Source organism: Aotus nancymaae, unplaced genomic scaffold (assembly GCF_030222135.1).
Source record: "Aotus nancymaae isolate 86718 unplaced genomic scaffold, 86718_ANA_hifiasm-v0.15.2.pri h1tg000014l, whole genome shotgun sequence".
In the NCBI taxonomy this organism is placed as follows: Eukaryota; Metazoa; Chordata; class Mammalia; order Primates; family Aotidae; genus Aotus; species Aotus nancymaae.
The window spans coordinates 83,548,657-83,564,727 of NW_026988425.1; the positions used below are offsets into that span (position 1 = coordinate 83,548,657).

The window sequence follows — 16,071 nt, forward strand, 5'->3', positions numbered from 1 at the left end:
TTGGTGCCATGTGACTCTGGCACATTTTAGCTTTGTGATCTAGTAAATTTCCTTCTTGCCTAAGCCACTTTGAATATGGCCTTCAGTTTTTTTTTTTCTTGGTGAATTCTGCTTCACAATGAGAGTATGGCCTTCAATTACTTGCAGCCAGAAATATCCTTCTTATAGAAAAAGTGATTAAGAGATCTCTATGCCTTGCCTTCTTCACCTGGAGGCATCCGACCGCCATGGGTGGTTTTTCTTCCTCTTCTTGCTCTCTCTTTGTCTCTTTTCTGGTTACTAACCAACTCCCAGAACAATTCCTCTTGGCCATAAGTGACTCTGCTCCCCCTGGCTGATTTCTCAGCATACCCTGACAGGTGGCTCATGGGGGTGGGAAGGACTTTAGGGCCCACACTGAGTAGATCCGAAGCACTGATGGCCCTCCTGGACAGGGTTAAAACCTAAACCGTGCAATGTCTGGGGTTTCCTCTGCTTTTTCAACTAAAATCAGCTCTTTCCCAAAAACCTGCACCACCCATTCTTGTTTCTCTGTGCGTGTTCTGAAATGGGCTTACGCACAAAATGTATTTAAAAACACACACATACAGTCAGGTCTGGTGGCTCATGCCTGTAATCCCAGCAATTTTAGAGGTTGAGGCAGGCAGATTACCTGAGGTCAGGAGTTCGAGACCAGCCAGACCAATATGATGAAATCCCGTCTCTACTAAAAATACAAAAATTAGCTGGATGTGATGGTGGGCACCTGTAGTCCCAGCTACTTGGGAGGCTGAGACAGGAGAATTGCTTGAACCCAGGAGGCGAAGGTTGCAGTGAGCCAAGATCATGCAACTGCACTCCAGCCTGGGTGACAGAGTGAGACTCCATCTCAAACAAACAGACAAAAACACACATACACATACATGACAAAAAATAAATAAATAAAAACCCACCTTCTGACCTTTGAGTCAGCAACAGTCTAGCTAAAGTGTGTTATTCCCACTATAATAAAAATCTATCCCCCAGGCCTCCTGTCATTTGTAATTGGCTTCCAGTTATTACTTTGCCAGCTCCCATTCTACTTCTAAGGCCTTTTTTTTTCAGTGATCTTACAATCATTTCTCAACTGCTTTTAGTGGAGTTTTGATCTTGCATATACTCCCTTGCAGTGTCTCCTCAAATGTTCATCCTGTTGTTCCATTTAGTCTATCAGAGCCTTTAGTTTGTTGATCTGAGAGGATAAATTAATGTACGTTCCAGTTTAATGTGCACCGGAGTAAAGTACCTCAGGCTATGAGATGGACTAGTAATTAGCAGAGACATAGTACTTGAGAGGACATACAAATGTCTTTACAAAGAAGACATTTGGGGTCGAACTGGGTCGCGGCAGACACAAAGAGTGACAAGGTCTGAGTTTTCTCCTGTGAATAGTAATTGTCTCATTGTGATGGTCTTAGCCTTTAAGAAGGATGTTTCTGGCTGCAAGTAATTAAAGGCCAGGCTCAAGGTGGCTTAGGCAATGAAGGAAATTTATTAGCTTATGAAGCTAAAAAGTACAAGAGGCAGACAGGTTTCAGGTATAATCAGATCAGGGTTCCAGCTTGACTTCTATTTTGAGTCTTTCAACTCTGCTCCTGTCTGTGTCTGCTTCATTTATATCCTGGCTTTTTTCACAGTAAAGAACAGCTGAGGTAACTCCATATACAATGATTTTCAGAGGAAGAGAAAACATCTGTCCTGACAACTCTTTGGCAAAAGCAAGGAAATTTCCCAGAAATTCTCCCCAAATTCTTTTCATATCCCTCTGGTGAGTATTGGGTTATTTACTCATCATTGAACTATTCATGGCGGCCAAGGTGCTAAGATTAAGCTGACCAAGGCACACTTGGCTAATGGCTACTCATGGCTAAAGTTGCGGAATAGGGAACACTATTACCATGAAGGAAGGAGGGGTACAAAGTTGAACAGAGATACCTATGTTAAAACTTATACAGCCAGGAAGAACCTTCATTAATTTTGAAAATCTTCTCAGTTGCTATTTCACACACAGAAAAAAAATACTTTTAAGGTTTCCCTTCTCTTTTCTTACCAAGGATGAAATTATTTTTGTTTTTCTTTTGAGGTGAAGTTTTGCTCTTGTTACCCAGGCTGGAGTGCAATGGTGCGATCTCGACTCACTGAAACCTCCACCTCCTGGGTTCAAGCAATTCTCCTGCCTCAGCCTCCCTAATAGCTGGGACTATAGGCGAGCACCACCATACAGGCTAACTTTGTATTTTTAGCAGAGATGGGGGTTCACTGTGTTGGTCAGGCTGGTTAGGTGGATCACTCCTGACCTCAAGTGATCCACCTAACTCGGCTTCCCAAAGTGCTGGGATTACAGGCCTGAGCCACTGCACCCAGTCAAGGATGAAATTTTAATAGTAAAAGGAGAAGTAAAGCAGCACTGGTAACACCAGTGTCCTTACTTTCTTGTCTTTATTGACTTGGGACGTCATTACAAAACACCACAGACTAGTTGGCTTAAGCAAAAAAAATTATTTTCTTCCAGTTCTTGAGGCTGGGAAGTTCTAGATCAAGGATGCCTACACAATGCCACTTGTGCTGCCACCATGTCTTTAGCGATTCCTAAAAAGTTCCAGCGTATTTTGTGAGTACTCACCACCAATATCGATGGGCGGTGGAAAATAGCCTTTGCCATCACTGCCACTAAGGGTGTGGGTCGAAGATACGTTCATGTTGTGTTGAGGAAAGCAGACATCGACCTCACCAAGATGGTGGGAGAACTCACTGAGGATCTAGTGGAACTTGTGATCACTATTATGCGGAATCCACGTCAGTACAAGATCCCAGACTGGTTCTTGAACAGACAGAAGGATGTAAAGGATGGAAAATATAGACAGGTCCTAGCCAATGGTCTGGACAACAAGTTCCGTGAAGACCTGGAGCGACTGAAGAAGATTTGGGCCCATAGAGGGCTGCGCCACTTCTGGGGCCTTCATGTCCGAGGCCAGCACACCAAGACCACTGGCCACCGTGGCTGCACCGTGAGTATGTCCAAGAAGAAATAAGTCCTTAGGCTGTGTCTGTTAATAGTTTATATACCATTAAAAAAAAAAAAAGACACAGTTCCCCAGTAAGGGCCCTCTTCCTGCCTTGCAGACTGCTACTTCTTGCTGCGTCCTGACGTGACAGAGATCTCCTTTTTCTCTTCCTTTTTTTTTTGAGATTGAGTCTCACTCTGTCCCCAGGCCAGAGTGCAGTGGCATGATCTCAGCTCACTGCAACCTCTGCCTCCTGGATTCAAGCAATTCTCCTGCCCCAGCCTCCTGAGTAGCAGGGATTACAGGCATGCACCACCACACCTGGCTAATATATTTGTATTTTTAGTAGAGATGGGGTTTCACCATGTTGTTCAAGCTGGTCTCGAATTCCTGACCTCAGGTGATCCACCCACCTCAGCCTCCTAAAGTGCTGGTATTACAGGCGTGAGTCACTGTGCCCATCCTCTCTTCCTCTTTTTAATAAAGACATAGTCCTATCAGATTAGGGCCTTACCCAAATGAACTCAAAACTGTAATTATCTCCTAAAGATTCTCTCTCCAGATACAGTCACAATGGGCCTTAGGATTTCAATATATAAATTTGCGAGAGACACATTTCAGTCCATATCAATATCTCAAGTGTCAGTCATTACCAAAGTGTTTTTTGAGCATCTGTCCTGTACTCAGCTCAGCTTGATCCATGCATTGTGAGAGTTGAAAGTGGTGGGGTGGGATGAAATACAAAAGAAATAACGAATCTGGTTCCTGTTTTCAGAAGCTATGGTCTTGTTGGGGATGCAAGACCAGTAGATCGTAAGTAAGAACAAATGCTGCGAGGTAGAGTGAATTCTGCGGGCACTCCAGAGTGACAGGGACCAATGAGGGTTGGAAGGTGCCAAGAAAGTTTTATTTATTTATTGAGATGGGGTCTTGCTATGTTACCCAGGCTGTTTTTGTTTGTTTGTTTTGTTTTTTTAACACAGTGTCTTGCTCCATCACCCAGACTGGAGTGCAGTGGCGTGATCTTGGCTCACTGCAACCCTCTGCCTGCCAGGTTCAAGTGATTCTCCTGCCTCAGCCTCCTGAGTAGCTGGGATTACAGGTGGGTGCCACCAACACTCAGCTGATTTTTGCATTTTTAGTAGAGATGGGGTTTCACCATGTTGGCCAGTCTGGTCTCAAACTCCTGACCTCAAGTGATCCGCTGGCCTTGGCCCCACAAAGTACTGGGATTACAGGCATGAGCCACTGCACCAGGACCCCAGGCTAGTTTTGAACCAGGCTCAGGTGATCCTCCTGCCTCTACCTCCCAAAGTGCTGAGATTATAGGCATGAGTCACCAGTGGCTGACTGGTCAAAAAAACTTCGTGGAGGAGTTAACTCTTAATCTGGGTTTTTAGAATGATTGGAAGGGAGTAAAGGGTATGTGACAGGACAGAAACCTACACCAAGAGGGTAGCAACTGCCATGGAGGGAAAAGGGCCCAGTACCATCTTGATGTTACAGAAAACAGATAGACTCTCTAATTGAGGCGGGTGAGGAGAGTGGTTCCTTTAACAGAAATCAGAAATTCCAGGAGGGAAGGTGTAGTGTTATAGTTAAATATATGAGGAATGATAGGGAGCTCATTTTAGAAATATATGTTTAGAGAAACTGGAGAATTTACCAAGTAAAATATCTATAATGTTATCAATAATAAGGGCAAAGAGATGAGTGAAAGTAGGACTGAAGATAATAGATATTTAAATCATCACGGGATTGATCACTTAAGCAGAGGGAATGATCTTTTTGACAAAATATGAAGTGATGTATGTAAGAAAAGACCTTAGAAGCCACCATCATCACTAAGAAGGATACAGCAATAGTTAATGGCATAATAGCATGAAACCATTGAAAATGGAATGGATCCAGTTCTAATTTTCTCAGTTTATACATAGCATTTAGTGCTAAGTAAAATCAACGTTTATTAATTGACTTGATAATTAAAAAATGTTAAAAGTTTAAAATCCAAAAAGCCTAATGTGCATTAGGGATTCAAAGATATATATATATATATGTTATATATGTGGGTATGCTCGTGTGTCTGTATGTGTATTTTAAATTTAGAGATGGGATTTAGCCATGTTGCCCAGGCTATGAACTGCTGGGTTGTTTTGTCTTTTTTTTTTTTTTTTTCAGTGATGTTCTGGAGTCAAACCAGTTTTTCCACTTCCATTTAATTGTGTTAAGCATTATTTATTATTCATAACACTGAAGAAATGAAAAGCTGAAGAGGTTCTCCCATCACATAAAGGGATTAATAAATTCAGTTTTCAGAGGGTCATCTGACTGTCAGACAGTCCAGGTACATTCACTGAGGCATTTCCAGTGGGCAAGGTTCCTGGGAGAGTCCTGTGCTGCAACCTAGTTTTCCCTTTGGAATCAGGTCCTCTCTCCTATGTTTACCTTGGCCTCTCCCACCCGTTGGCAGGTCCACTCCCATTGACTTTTCTCTCTACCAGCAGCTGCTGCTGACAGTCCAGACTTACCTCTGTGCAAACAGTGCATAGTGGTCTGCCTTTAAATTTACTACTCCCATCTGGACCTCGCTTAGGAGCTCAGTGCAGCTCACAATTGAACCTGAAATTCTAGATCTTCTAATCTCTTCTCTCTAACTGGCAATATTTACCACTCTGATGTCTAGTTCTTGTGGCGTCTTGTTGTGGGATGCATGAATTTTATGCTAATGGGGTGTTTCTGAAGACAAAGCCTTGGGCCAGGTAAAACGTTAATTGATACATGTAGTGTGATAGTAAAATGCAAAGGCTTTAAATTCAGACGATCTTGGATGTGGATCGGTTTTAATTTGACAGGTGTGTGATGAGACAGTTGCTCAATCTTTTTGTGAACATTGTTTCCCCAACTAAAAAAAATAGACAAAATGATCTTTGAAAGCTGTTATAAGGATTAACAAGATAAAGAGACCTTGCACAATATCTGGCATATTGTAAGAGCTTGATAGTATAATACTTATATGACAGGCCAAGAAAATATGTGTGCCATTTTCCACTTCCCAAATCACTTTACATGGGTTTAGAAAGGAGATTAAGAAAGACAGACATACAATCTTTTCCATAATTTCAGAATGTACACTCCAAAGTACTACCTAGTCAGAGCTTTTTGATTCTTATGATGTTATTTCGTAAGCCAGTGCTTCAGAGTACTAAAGAATAGTACCTTAGGGCCAGGCGCGGTGGCTCAAGTCTGTAATCCCAGCACTTTGGGAGGCTGAGGCGGGTGGATCACGAGGTCAAGAAATCGAGATCATCCTGGTCAACATGGTGAAACCCCGTCTCTACTAAAAATACAAAAAATTAGCTGGGCACGGTGGTGCGTGCCTGTAATCCCAGCTACTCAGGAGGCTGAGGCAGGAGAATTGCCTGAACCCAGGAGGTGGAGGTTGCGGTGAGCCGAGATCGCGCCATTGAATTCCAGTCTGGATAACAAGAGCGAAACTCTGTCTCAAAAAAAAAAAAAAAAGAAAAAAAAAGAATAGTACCTGAGAGAACTAAATGCATTAATAGATTTTCCTTAAATTGGAACTTTTTTTTCTCCATTATTGAATCAAGAAAGCTAAATGTCAAAAAGGCATAAAATGGTAGAGATAATACTCTAAGGTAACAAAACTCTATTATGTTGCACTTCATTAGAGCTGATCCAAGGGCATTTTGGAAAGAAATCTCGCTGTGTAATAAGAAGGACTGGTGGCAGAGATTTTTTGCTACCAAAAAAGTGTTCTCCAAGTTTTTCGCCAAGCTTTTCCATTCTGTACTTGAGTAGCATTGTCCCAAATAGAAATATCCCAGGGTTCCTTTTTGCTCTTGAAAGACTCTAATGTTAAGACTAAATTGGAGATTACTGTGGAAGTAAACATTAAGGTGAACAGAGAAATATTCAACCTCCTTTAGAAGGAATGTTTCAGCTTACCTTACTGTCTTCCTGTTTCCCTCCCTTCATTTATGTAAGCCAAAATCAGCAGTACCCTTACCATAAATAAGCAGGCAAGTGGCTTTGCAGTGGCTCCTGCGTATAGCCAACTCTTACACCAACTAAGACTTAAATGCTGTTTCCACAAATTAGTTTCCTAAGTTTTGTGTGTATATATATATATACACACACACATATACATAAGTTATAATGTATAATCGAACGCCATTTCCTGTTGGGTGTGGTGGCTCACGCCTGTAATCCCAGCATTTTGGGAGGCAGAGGCAGGTAGATCACTTGGACCAGGAGTTCGAGACCAGCCTGGCCAATATGATGAAATCCTGTCTCTACTAAAAATACAGAAAATTAGCTGAGTGCGGTGCTCATGCCTGTAATCCCAGCACTTCAGGAGGCCAAGGAGAGTGATCACCTGAGGTCAGGAGTTTGAGACCAACCTGATGGTAAAAACCCATCTCTACTAAAAATACAAAAATTAGCTGGATGTAGTGGCAGGAACCTGTAATCCCAACTACTCGGGAGGCTGAGGCAGGAGAATGGCTTGAATCTGGGAGGCAGAGGTTACAGCGCGCCAAGATCGCACTACCTACACTCCAGCCTGAGCAGCAGAGTGAGACTCTGTCTCAAAAAAAAAAAAAAAAATTAAAAAAAAAAATCAGAAAATTAGCCAGGTGTAGTGGCACATGCCTGTAGTCCTAGCTACTTTGGAGGCTGAAGCAGGAGAATTGCTTGAACCCAGGAGGCTGAGGTTACAGTGAGCTGAGATCATGATACTGCACTCTAGCCTGGGTGACAGAGTAAGACCCTGTCTCTTTTTTATTTTTTTAATTTTAAAAGAATTTTTTTTTTTTTTTTTTGCTTTCCCTCCTGCCCAAGACTCTGTCTCAAAACAAAAAACAAAAACCACCAGAAAAAAGAAAACTCAAATATATTTCCTAAATACGTAATTATTTACTAATAATTTTCTGGAAATTTTTTTTTTTTTTTCTGAAATGGAGTCTTGCCCTGTCACCCAGGCTGGAGTGCAGTGGCACAATCTCACCTCACTGCAACCTCTGCCTCCTGGGTTAAAGCAATCTTCCTGCCTCAGCCTCCAGAGTAGCTGGGATTACAGGCACCCGCCACCATGCCCAGCTAATTTTTGTGTTTTTAGTGGAGATGGGGTTTCACTGTGTTGGCCTGGCTGGTCTGGAACTCCTGACCTAGTGATCTGCTCACCACGGACTCCCAAAGTGCTGAGATTACAAGCGTGAGCCACCTCGCCAGGTCCTGGAAATTTTTAAATTTATATCTTGGCTTAAAGAGTATACATTAAACTGCTTAACACTAGGCAAAAATACACATCTTCCTGCTGGCATTAGGCTTCAGGTAAGCGGAATTATACCTGTATAACCAAACTAACCACAAATTACATAGTATGTGGCATTATAAAATAAAGATCTCTCCTGAATTTCATTTCCATTGAAAAGAGGTAGAATATTTGGCTAGAAGAAATTTCAGAAGTCATGGAAAACCTTTACTTTTCTTGAGAGAGATGAAGAAACTAACATCCAGGGAGATTACTGATGGGTGCATTGCATTGTGATTGGCTGGTATAGGAAGACTGGGAGTTTGAATGTTTAAAAAATGATTTTTTTATTAAACAAATTATTTTTTAAAAATAAATAGAGTTGTGATCTTGCTATGTCGCCCAGACTGGTCTCAGACTCCTGAACTCAAGTGTTCCTCCCATCTCAGACTTCCAGAGTGCTGGGATTAAGGCGTGAACCACCACACCCAGCTAAGGATTATTAATTCTTAATTTAGTACACTTCCCAAAATGCTGTGGTCACTGGATAATATCGTGGCTAGCCTTGAAAGAATGTGGTAAGCTTCAACTGTTTTGAAATAAGGTAGTGGCCTACATAGTAGTGCAAATTATTTCCTAGAGTAAAATTAAATTGTATAAGTTCTTGTTTTAATTTTTAAGTGTTTTTTTTTTTTACTTTTTATTACTTGCCTTATTTTAAAAGTTGTTTAAATTTTTTGCCTTAAAATTTTTAATTTTTTTATTCTATTCGTTTATTTTTTATTTTTTAATTAAGTTAAATTAATTAATTAATTTAATTTAATTTTTTTTTTTTTTTGTAGAGATGGGGTTTCACCGGGTTGTCCAGGCTGGTCTCGAACTCCTGAGCTCAGGCAATCCACCTGCCTCAGCCTCCCAAAGTGCTGGGATTACAGGTGTGAGCCACCGTGCTCAGCCTAATCAATTAATTATTATTTTTAAACCAGTGCCTTATCCATTAGGTGACTGGGGTTAAGTTGTGTAAATTTTAAGTTGCAATATTGGTTAAAATATAGGAAAATCATAAATGTTACAATAATATTTAATCTTAAATTCTACATACAAGGCTATGGTATTTTAACTCCATCATATCAGGCACTTCAAGTAGAAGGATATTGCTAGGGCTGGGCATGGTGGCTCATGCCTGTAATCCCAGCACTTTGGAAGGCTGAGGGGGGTGGATCACTTGAGGTCGGGAGTTTGAGACCAGCCTGACCAACCTGGAGAAACCCATCTCTACTAAAAATTCAAAAAAAAATTAACTGGGTGTGTTGGCTCATGCCTGTAATCCCAGCTACTTGGGAGGCTAAGGAAGGAGAATCTCTTGAACCTGGGAGGCAGAGGTTGCGGTGAGCCGAGATTGCGCCATTGCACTCATTCCAGCCTGGGCAACAAGAGTGAGACGGGGAAAAAGAAAGATATTGCTGGAAGGGTCTCAAAGATCTTTGTTTTATAGATTAGGAAACAGGAAATGGGGCCCCCAGAGAACTTAAATCACTGTTGAAGTTCATTGGGCCACTTAGTGGATGTGGACCAGAATTTTGATTCCTTCCTTTCTTCCTTCCTTCCTTCCTTCCCTCCCTCTCTCCCTTCTTTCTCTTTCTCTTTCTTTCTTTCTTTCTTTCTTTCTTTCTTTCTTTCTTTCTTTCTTTCTTTCTTTCTTTCTTTCATTTATTTTAGACCCAGGGGGTACACGTGCAGGTTTGTTACAGGGGTACATTGCATCTTGCTGAGGTTTGGGCTTCTATTGATCTCATTACCCAAAAGAAAACACCCAATAGGTGTTTTTTTAACTCTTCCCATACCCCTATTTTTGGAGTCCCCAGTGTCTGGTATTGCTATCTTTATGTCCCTTTGCACCCAGTGTTTAACTCCTACTTATAAGTGAGAACACACAGTGTTTGCTTTTCTCTTTCTGTGTTAACTCACTTAGGATAAAGGCCTCCAACTGCATTCATGTAGCTACAAAGGACATGATTTAAGTCTTTTTTATGGCTGCACAGTATTCCATGGTGTATATGTACCAGATTTTCTTTATCCAATTTGCCATTGATGGGCACTTACGTTGATACCATGTCTTTGCTATTGTGAATAGTGCTGTAATAAACATGTGAGTGCGGGTGTCTTTTTGAAAGAATGATATCTTTTCCTTCAGATATATATGCAGTAATGGGATTGCTGGGCTGAATGTCAATTCTATTTTTAGTTTTTTGAGAAATTTCCAATCTGCTTTCCATAGTGGCTGAACTAATTCACACTCTTACCAACAGTGTTTCCTTGGCTCTGCAACCTCACCAGCATCTGTTAGTTTTTGACTTTCTAAAAATAGCCTTTCTGCCTGACCTGAGATGATACTGTGTTTTTTCCCCCACAACAAAAGCCACATTCAATATCATTGTGGTTTTGTTTTGCATTTGTCTAATGATTAGCGACACAGAACTCAGGTTAGTTATCTCCCATTTGGAATACTCACCCACCACAATATCAGTATCTAGAAAAAAAGTAGTTTCCTTTAGTCTATATTGATTTGACAGCTCAGGATTGAATCTGCTCTATAAAGTTAGGAATAGCTAACTATATTTACTCCAAACAGGAAGCTTTTCCTTATGGGTACTACACTGTTAAGCATGTTTTATTTTAGGGAGGGAAGGAGAATGTTATGGGTTGAATTTTATCCTCCAAAAAGAAATAGTGAAGCCCTAACACCTAACATATGAGAATGTGGTCTTATTTGAAAATAGAGTCATTGTAGATGTGATTAGTTGATATGAAGTCATACTAGAGTAGGATGGGCCTTTAATTCAATATGACTGATATTCTTATAAAGAAAGAGACACAGGCAACAGAATACCATATGGAGAGATGGAGATACACAGGGAGAAGATGGCCATAAAACAGTGGAGACAGACTTTGAGTGATGCATCTATAAGCTAACAGATGCCAAGGATTGCCAGCTGTTAGCTCACTTTGTGTTGCTATAAAGGAATATTAGCTGGGAATGGAAGCTCATGCCTGTAATCCCAGCACTTTGGGAGGTGGAGGTGAGAGGATTGCTTGAGGCCCAGAGTTCGAAGTCAGCCTGCACAGCACAAAATCTACACAAAAACCTCTACAGATTTTTTAGATCCTGTTTCTACAAAATAAATAAATAAATAAATAATTAGCTGGGTATGGTGGCATATACCCGTAGTTGGAAGGCTGAGGCAGGAGGGTCAGTTGAGCCTAGGAGATTGAGTCTGCAGTGAGCTATGATTGTGCCAGTGCACTCCAGCCTGGGTGACAGAGCCAGACTCTGTATTTTAAAAAAGAAAGAAAAAAGAAAAAAAAAAAAAAGGAATACCCGAGGCCGGGTAATTTACAAAGAAATGAGGTTTATTCATCATTCTTAGCAAACTAACACAGGAACAGAAAACCAAACACCACATGTTCTCACTCATAAGTGGGAGTTGAACAATGAGTACATGGTCACAAGGAGGGAAACATCACACACTAGGGCCTGTCAGGGGGTAGGGGGCTGGAAGAGGGATAGCATTAGGAGAAATACCTAATGTAGATGACGGGTTGATGGATGCAGCAAACCACCATGGCACATGTATACTTATGTAACAAACCTGCCCATTCTGCACATGTATCCCAGAACTTAAAGTATAATAATATTTTTTTTTAAATAAGTTTATTTGGCTCATGGTTCTGCAGGCTGTACAAGAGGCATGGAACCACTATCTATTTCTGAGGAGGGCCTCAGAAAACTTTCAATTATAGTGGAAGGTGAATGGTGAGTATGGTGAGAGAAGGAGCAAGGAAGTGATGGGAGAGGGAGGTACCAGACTCTCTTTATCAACCAGATATCCCATGGACCAATAGAATGAAAACTCACTAATTACCTTGGGGAAGGCACCAAGCCATTCTTGAAAGATCTGACTCCATGACTCAAACACCTCCATTCAGGCTCCACTTCTAACACTGATCATATTTCAGCATGAGATTTGCAGGGAACAAACAAACTATATCATCAGCCACCACCAGAAGCTAGGAGAGGCAAGCAAATATTTTTTCCCTACAGTATTCAGAGGAATTATGGTCCTGCCAATACCTCGTTTTTGCCACTTCTAGTCTTTAGAGCTGTGGGAGAATAAATTTCTGTTTTTCTAAGCTTTGTGGTGATTTGTTATAGCAACCACAGGAAACTAACATAGGGGGCAAGTCAATGAGAGAATTTATCAGGATTTTCCTGATCAGTCTGCTGATCAGTTTGTTTAAGACTCATAAAGCTTACCAGCCTGGAGCATTTGTCCATGGCTTTCCTTACATAACATGGATTCCTATGACTTTTCCTCACAAAGGTTTTCTAGAATTGGCTTTCCAAATGGGAGGAAGAATAGTGAAAAAGGGAATATATTTTCTCTTCTGCATTTGTATTTTGGAATTGACAAACTGGAGAAGAAAGCATGTGTGATTTTATTGCCATCAGTTCTGTATACGCTTTTTTTTTTATTTTGAGACGGAATCTCACTGTCTCCGGGCTGGAGTGCAATGGCGCGATCTTGGCTAACTGCAACCTCCACCTCCCAGGTTCAAGCAATTCTCCTACCTCAGCAGCCGGAGTAGCTGGGACTACAGGCGTGCCCCACCATGCCTGGCTAGTTTTTATATTTTTAGTAGAGATGCGGTTTCACCATGTTGACCAGGATGGCCGATCTCCTGACCTTGTGATCCGCCTGCCTCAGCCTCCCAAAGTGCTGGGATAACAGGCATGAGCCACTGTGCCCGGACCCTGTGTATGCTTTTATAGGTTACCAGCATACTATTCGTTTGCATGATGCATGTGCTGTTATCTTAGTTTCTTGTTATTTTCCTTTCATTCTAACCATCTTAATACTACTCTTTGGGATTCAGACCTGTCAAGCTGTCTGGATTACAAAAGTGTGCCTTGCACTAGAAGGTGGAAATGTAGATTTCCCTAAAAAAAAAAAAAGTAAAAAAAAGCAAATAAACCAGATCCTGACTGCTTATTCTAGCAATTTGCCTTTCTCTTATTAAGTTGTAAATTAATTTGACAAAAATTACCTAATAAGTATAAATTCCTATATTCTTTAAGAATCAAACAGCGTTTCTTTTGGCAAATATTAATATTATTTAAAATAATTACCTCATAATACTTTGACTATCATTAGTTTTATCATCACTGTTAGACCTATGAGTTGGTGAACTTTGTTGGTTTTCTGAGACAGTTTCACTCTGTTGCCCAGGCTGGAGTGCAGTGGCATGATCATGGCTTAGTGCAGCCTCCACCTCCCAGGGTTCAGGTGATTCTCCCATCTCAGAATCCCAAGTACCTGGGACCACAAGTACATGGCACAGTGCCCAGCTAATTTTTGTATTTTTGGTAGAGACGGAGTTCCTTCGTATTGCCCAGGCTGGTCTTGAACTCCTGGGCTCAAGTGACCCTCTTGCCTCGGCCTCTTAAAGTGTTGAGGTTACAGATGTGAGCCATTGCACCCATGAGTTGGTGAAATTCACATCATTTTATAAGGTTAAAAATTAAGAGAGTTTATTTTAATCTCTCATTTCCTTCTGTTTACTGTTAAGACTATTTTATGTAGCTAGTAAACAGACTTCTAAATTAATGTTCTAACTTGCTATCTTATTAACTTCCCCAGAGACCTACCAATGTGAGAAGTAATAATCATTATTTAGACAGGAAATTGATGTGAGAACTTATCTAGGTCTTGAATTCAGAAGTAGCAAAAATCCATTTCCAGTTAGAATTAGCTATGCGATATTAGAGATTCATAATATAAACGTTGTAAACATTTGTTTTATTGAATAACATTTGGATATATATTTTTGACATGTAGTTAGAAACTATTCCAGAGCAACTATTTTGTTTTTTGCTATGTCAAGACATACATAGCAAAGATATACATCTTGATATCACTTATTTAAGTTGGTATATGTAAAGGTGTTTCAAAATTTTTTGTTTCTTAGATGTTTAACTTTATGCTGTCCAAAAGTCAAATACAGTGATACTGGTTCCATTCCCAGGTAGACATACCTTTGGATTTTCAAACCACTAGTTGTTTTGGATTTGAAGTGATCCTTCCATGCTCACTCATTTACTACATTTCCTCATTATTTTTCTCAGTTTTTTTGTTAAAAGATTTCAGATTATATTTCTCAAAAGTCAAAATAAACTATATTAATGAAGTTTTTCTCTAGTTGGAAACATTTGTCTCCCTCTGTATTGATTTTGATATTAAAAAATGAAAAGGTAAAATTATGTCATTATCTGTCATGGAATTTTTGAGAAATGTTGATTGTTGACATAAAAATTCCAAAGATAAGGCTGGGTGCAGTGGCTCACGCCCGTAATCCCAACACTTTGGGAGGCTGAGTTGGGCAGACCCCCTGAGGTCAGGAGTTCGAGACCAGCCTGGCCAACATGGCGAAACCCATCTCTACTAAAAATACAAAAGTTAGCCGGGCATGGTGGTGTGCACATCTAATCCCAGCTACTCAGGAGTCTGAGGCAGGAGAATCGCTTGAATCCGGGAGGCAGAGGTTGCAGTGCGCTGAGATTGTGCCACTGCACTCGTCTGGGCAACAGAGTGAGACTCCATCTAAAAAAACACTCTGAAGGTGTAATTGCCTACTGTCTCAGTAGTTACCAACTTCTATCTCAAAAAAATGTCACCTGGGAATCATGTGGGTCAATGTTCTAAAGTAGATCTTGATAGTTGATTTTTGTAATGAGCTTCTGTGGGATGCCATTGCGGCTGGTTTGGACATCACTTGAAATAGTAAAAATATAGTAATCACTTTGTCCTTTCTGGAAACAGAACTCTTTCTATTGAGAAACTTGTTTTATATGGTATAAAATATGAGCCAGGTATTGGCCAATCACAATCTCTCTTAACAAGTGATTTTGGCACTAGGTGCGGTGGCTCATGCTTGTAATCTTAGCACTTTGGGAGGCCGAGGAGGGAGAATTGCTTGAGGCCAGGGGTTCAGGACCAGCTTGGGCAATGTGGTGAAACCCCATCTCTACCAAAAATACAAAAATTAGCTGGTGTGGTGGTGCATGGCTATAGTCCCAGCTACTCAGGAGGCTGAGGTGGGAGGATGGTTTGGGCCTGGGAGATGGTGGAGGTTGCTATGAGTGGAGATCACACCATTTCTCTCCAGCCTGGTTGAAAGAGCCAGATCTTGCCTCAAAAAAAAAAAAAATTATTTTGGGACTCTAGTTGGTATGTCATCTTTGAACTATGAAAGGGGTCATCTTTCCTGGTCCGTCTAACAAGAAAAAGTAAGGCTAATATGATAGAATAAGGCAAATATTAAAGAGGGTAAGATGAAGCACTAAAAGAGTATGTCCCCAGGGTATTATTTGGCTTGCTGGATTCAGATGTGTTTAATATATTTTATTCCTGGAATTACAAGTTAATATATTCAATTTTCTTCTTAAGCTAGTCTGGATTTTTCCCTCTCCTACATCCAAAAGTCCTGATAAATATACCAAGTTCAGGCATTCAACAAATTATAACTAATGGCAAGAGGACTTTGATAAGTGTAACTGAGTTAATGCAAAAGCAGAAGATAACTCATGCTCTTATGTAACCTAAGGGATGTGTGCTGAACTCAATATCTAAAAGCATTCCAAAACAATCCTAGAAGCAATGTGGTGACTGACTAATCGATTCAGAGCATTATCTTCTTACTTAAAAGATGTGTAACAAT

General features: G+C 40.6%; 1 pseudogene; it reads left to right on the forward strand.

Annotated features, from left to right (window-relative positions):
- Positions 1 to 2,591: 2,591 nt before the first annotated feature.
- LOC105734642 (small ribosomal subunit protein uS13-like) lies at positions 2,592 to 3,050 on the forward strand (annotated as a pseudogene).
- The last annotated feature ends 13,021 nt before the right edge of the window (positions 3,051 to 16,071 follow it).